At 34.6% G+C, this 5488-nt stretch overlaps 1 protein-coding gene across 1 annotated transcript in view; it reads left to right on the plus strand.

Annotated features, from left to right (window-relative positions):
- Window positions 1-1288: 1288 nt before the first annotated feature.
- Window positions 1289-5488, plus strand: part of LOC107096030 (DNA-binding protein SATB2-like) — a gene marked incomplete at its 3' end in the record, with an annotated part of 39491 nt that continues 35291 nt past the window's right edge. Inside the window, exon 1 of the mRNA XM_015392484.1 lies at window positions 1289-1372. The remainder of the gene's footprint in view (window positions 1373-5488) is intronic.

Here is a 5488-nt window from a genome sequence, read left to right on the forward strand (position 1 = left end):
TAACTGAATAGAATTGAATTGATATTGTTTTATAACTTAATTCTATTCAGTTATCAGGATTGTTTTCATGGGCGGTTCTAGACAGGCCAATGGGGGCCAGTGCCCCTGTAGATCATGTCCTGGCCCCTGAACTAAAGACATAATACTAAAAATAAATTCTAATGATGATCTGCGCTGGAACAGACATGGTTACTGATTGCTCCTTTGGATCTATTTTATCTCTTTTTCTTTATAAAATATGTTTTAATAATTATTTAAAAACAATAAGGCGATAGCTTCAGTGGCATTGAGATAGAATCCCAGCTTTCATCTGCTAAATGTTTTGTTTTGTTTTTTTTCAAAACAAAACAAAAAAATTTTTACAGCCGAATTGATCCGTTTCTTTTTCTGATTTTATAGAAAATATTTCAACTTAAATTAAGTTAAAAATATGTAAAATTCCTAAATGATGAATGTATATTAACCTAATAGGACATAGAATTTTAATTAAACCTAATTGAAAAGGAATTTCATTCATGCAGCTCTCTTAATATATTTGAATCTCTTGCCGTTTTTTTATGTCATGCTTTTCTGGGCCCCCATGAAAACACGCTGGCCCCCTCCTGGCCCCCTGGTACATTTGCTCTAGAACCGCCACTGATTGTTTTTTGTTTGTTGACTTGTAAAGGTTTTGAAAATATTTGTGTTCTTTTGATTGGATTTCCTTTTTTTGGGGGGGGGGTTTTCGTTTATTTAGTTTCTGTTCTTACATTTTCTTCTGTTTTATTTTTTCTGTCTAATCTAATTGTTTTTTTTTGTTTTTTTGGTGTGAATTTCTAAATAACTACCGCTTTGTATGGAAGAGGATTAGGGCCAATGGAAAATTTAAAATTACATTTTATTTCAGTTTAATATGGGAAAAACTCAGAATTTTGACTTTAATCTCAGAACTTTAGTGATGCTATTCTATTAAGAGTTTAGGTTGATTAAAACCAGACAGCTAGTCTCTAAAACAGACATAGCTACAGCTTGATGCTAACGTGTTTGTTATTCAGTCAGAATACAGTCAGAATTCTGAGATTAAAGTCAGAATTATGAGTCGAATTCTGATTTTTCTTCCATATCAAACGAAAATAATATTTAAAAAAAAAAACATGTTAACTTTTTTTCTCAGTGGCCCTAATCTTCTTCCGTAGCTCTGAGTTTTTCTGTTGTAATATCTGAGCGCTGCAGAGGTGATGTGCAGCTTTATGTTGCCTGGTCACATGATGCTTCCTGCAGCAGCAGCTGCAGCTGTTTGCAGATTGATCTGATCTGAGAAGCTTTCAGAGCTGCTGGCTGCCTGACAGCAACATCCAGGGAGGAGGAATAAAAGCAGAGACCAACAGCAGAGGTAAGAAGACCTGACAGCTGCTGCTGCTGCTGCTGCTGCTTGATGGTTGGACTGATTTACTTTTGTTAGGTGAGGAAAATAGAAATTTAAAAAAAGAGTCCGAGGTAAGTTAGCGAAACAAAGCCGAGACCGGAAGTAAGGTGAGCAGACGATGACTTCATCAATTGTGTTTTCACTTTTAATATTTTTAGCGAATATTTGAACATATTTAGATACGATTTAGCAGAAAACCTCTGAAAATTATCCTTAAGGTTTCATATTGACAATAAATATTCCTAATTAATAAAGTCCAGCTAAGATCCTTCCGTATTAACACTAAATTAATTTTCCTTACTTAGAACCTGAAAGTGAGTTAATCTCAGAAATCAAACTCTTTTTTTTGTGTGTGAAAACTAACTGGGCGAAAAAGAGGCGGTCAGATATTTAGAAATAAAAACAAAGTCTTTTATTTTGAAGTTACTGAGCGGAAATGGAATGTAGTGTCTGCGAGCTTGATGCGGACAGAAACACCGGCTGCTGCGCCGCTTTTCTTGCTTTCTTGTTTGTCTTTCGTGGTTCTGATGGATTTTTCTCGATGAATGAAGAATAAGGTTATGGGTGTGAATATTTTTGCTCTGTTTTTTTAGTTCATAAGTCGATGTATTTCCAATAATGTTGTCAATAAAATGTAAAAAGGTGTAAAAATCTGCATAATAAAAAAGAACATCAGTAATTTTTTTGGATGAAATATTATAAATAAACGTCTCCAAACACAGAAAGCTGCATGAACCATAAGTTTTCCTCATCCATGGTGCTCCTGTTTACCTGAGTTAGGCTCCTCCCACTGTTTACCTGAGTTAGGCTCCTCCCACTCTCAGCTCCTTTGTTACTTGGTGAAAAACACACTGCACAAAAACATCAACGATTAAACAGAGTTTCCACTTCCTGTAAAGAAAAAAATTTACATTAAATTTTCAGTGTTTTTACCAAATGTGCATACATGGCCGGATCTAGACCCGCCAACGGGGGCCAGAGCCCCTATAGATCATGTCCTGGCCCCTGTACTGAAGACATAATACTTAAAGAAATTCTGATGATGATCTGCGCTGGAACAGACATGGTTACCGATAGCTCCTTTGGATCTATTTCATTTTTTTCTTTACAAATTCTGTTTTAATTATTATTTAAAAACAATAACATGATAATAAGGCTTCAGTGGGATTGAGATGGGATCCCAGTTTTCATCTGCTAAATGTTTTTTTCAAAACAAATAAAAAAAAATACTGTAATTTTTTTACAGCTGCATTTATCAGTTTTTCTTAAATTTTAATTCAGATTTTATAAAAACTGTAATTTCAACCTAAATTAAGTCAAAAATATGTAAAATTCCTAAATTCTGAATACATATTGAACTACTAATTAGTCATAGAATTTTAATGAAACCTAATTGAATAGCAATTTCCCTTCATGCAGCTATTTTAATTTATTTTAATCCCTTGTCCTGTTTTTTATTTCATACTTTTCTGTTCCCCCATGAAAACAAGGCTGGCCCCCTCCTCGCCCCCTCCTCGCCCACTGGTACATTTGGTCTAGAACCGCCACTGTCTGCATAAGTAAAGGAGGATGGAAAAGTTTTAAGACTTAATGAAAAAAGTGAACGTAATCTACTGTTGATGCTGAGATGCATCCAGTCTGTATGACAGTAAACGTCTCTGCCCAGCAGTCATATTCATGCCATAGGCTGCAGTGGGGCAGGCCGTACAACAGTGTTCCCACTGCTGATAAGGTTCACACTTTGTTTGTTTCTCTCTCCTTGTATTTAGGTTTATAAATGAAGATGAAGCTAATTAAGCATCTAAGGTCAAACTTGGAAAACTGATGTTCTTTAACTTATCTGGATTCCGTTTTATCGTTTTTGCAAGCAAATAACACGTTTGGTAAATATAATTTTACAAACAAATTCAATACAAAAATGACTGAAAAACCTTTAAATTAAAAACTTTTTTTAAATAATTTGGCAGTTTTCTTACATGATTGTTTGTTTTTTTCCACATAGCTGTTTTACAGACTGAGTTTCATGAATTAAATTCCTTATAAATTGCATTTTGCAGATCGAGACTCTTCATGTCAAGCCCGATACGAATAGTTTCTAGTTTCCATCAGACCAATAGAAATGCGTCTTTGCTCTTCCCTCCAGAAGGAAGCTCCGCCCCACAGATGAAGAGAATATGATCTGGAAAACTTCATTTGAATAGAATGCAATAAAGAAAGGAAATAAAATGTGGGGGAAATGGCTGCACGGTTGCACAGCTTGTAGAACTGTTGCCTTGCAGCTAGAAGGTTCTGGGTTTGACTCCCAGCCTGGGGTATTGCATGTTCTCCCCATGCATGCGTGCGTTCTCTCCAGGTACTCAAGCTTCCTCCCACAGTCCAAGAACTTGACTGTTAGGTTAATTATCTTCTCTAAAATTCTTCCTAGATGTGAGTGTGTGCATGTTTGTGAGTCTCTGTGATAAACAGGAAAAAACAGGGACACCTCATGTGCGTCCCAGCTGACCTGATTCCCTTCACCCCTCCTGGCGTGTTCAGTTTTTTTTAGCCCCCCTTTGTGTGTGAAAAGATATATTTTTTTAACTATTTGACTGAAATCTGCATTGAATAAGATGCATATTTGTGAGTGACATGAACACATGGAAAACGAATCAATATCCAGCAATTCACTTTAATACAAAATAACAAACACTGCTGAATAAAATAAGTGTTTTAAAAATAAGCCTGACCTTCTTAACTTCAAACTGTAAAAATTAATATTAAACAAAAAAATAAGTAGTGCAGATTATTGGTAAAAACGTGTAAAAATTGTTGTGCCTTAAATGCAGTGACTGTAGGCTGCAGTTGTAAAACATAAAAAAATAATAATTAGCTCAATGCCACATAATGTGGCGATAATTAGCCATTTTCTACTTGTATTTCCTCCTATGGGTGGATAGATAGATGGAGGAAAATGTTAAGAAATAAAATGTTTAAAAAAATTGAAAACATAATGTCTGAAGAAGCAAAGATGCCTTCAAAATCATTTCTGGATAGATTTTTTTTTTTTTTTTTTTCAAATTTCTGTTTAAAAATGTTTTCTTTGCTCATAATGTAACAAAATTCAATTTCAAATTGGAAACAAGAAACTAGTGGCGAGAACCCCAAAGGTCATACAGGTATTTACTCATAAACGTAGAGAAACATGCATCATATTCATTCATAATTCACATTATTCACATGCACAGTTTAAATCAACACAGCAAATGCAAAAGTTAGACCCAAGGCTCCATCCCGTCATGTCTGTTCTCCTCAACTCAAAAGAAACATTTTAAAATGGTTGGGAAATAGACTGATAATAAACTAAAATGGAAAAAAAAACCTCCGTCTGATTATTTGAGGAAAACTGCAGCAAACTAGCGGGTCCGTCAGCTTCTCCCTAGAGGTTACTGTTTTCTCAAGAGTGAACGATAAACAATGTAATTAACTTCCTGTTTGTGTCCAGGAGCTATTTTGGTGAAGTTTGTCTCTTATAAGGAAATCTGGGGGCGGGGCTTCAAAACATGGAACATCAGGCGCATTGAATGTCTCGTCTGGATAATGTTTGGAGGCTGTAGATCTACAGTATAGATCTATATACTGTGAGGATTATAAGTATTTGAACACTCGGATATTTTGCAACTTCTCCCACTTTTTTTTTTTTTTTGCATGATGTTTTTTTGTTTTTTGTTTTTATAAACTTTATTATTTATGATACAAAACTGCATTGTTTACATATTACAAAACAACAAAAACATTTGCCAGGGGGAGCATTTACAGAAAACAATAAAAGTATAATAAGAAATGACAAAATAATCTTGTTTAAAGACCAAAGGTGACAAAAATACCAGATGCCGCAGTAAATCAACACAATAAATGATCTAAAATTCCCCTTTGATTGCAAGCTACGGAAGAGGATTAGGGCCACTGGAAAAAAAAAATGTTAACTCATTTTTGTTTTTATTTTATTTCAGTGTAGTATGGGAAAAAAGTGAGAATTCTGACTTTAATCTCAGAATTCTGACTTTAAACTCAGAATTCTGACTTTAAACTCAGAATTCTGACTTT

This window comes from Cyprinodon variegatus, unplaced genomic scaffold (assembly GCF_000732505.1).
Source record: "Cyprinodon variegatus isolate N-32 unplaced genomic scaffold, C_variegatus-1.0 Scaffold593, whole genome shotgun sequence".
Lineage (NCBI taxonomy): Eukaryota > Metazoa > Chordata > Actinopteri > Cyprinodontiformes > Cyprinodontidae > Cyprinodon > Cyprinodon variegatus.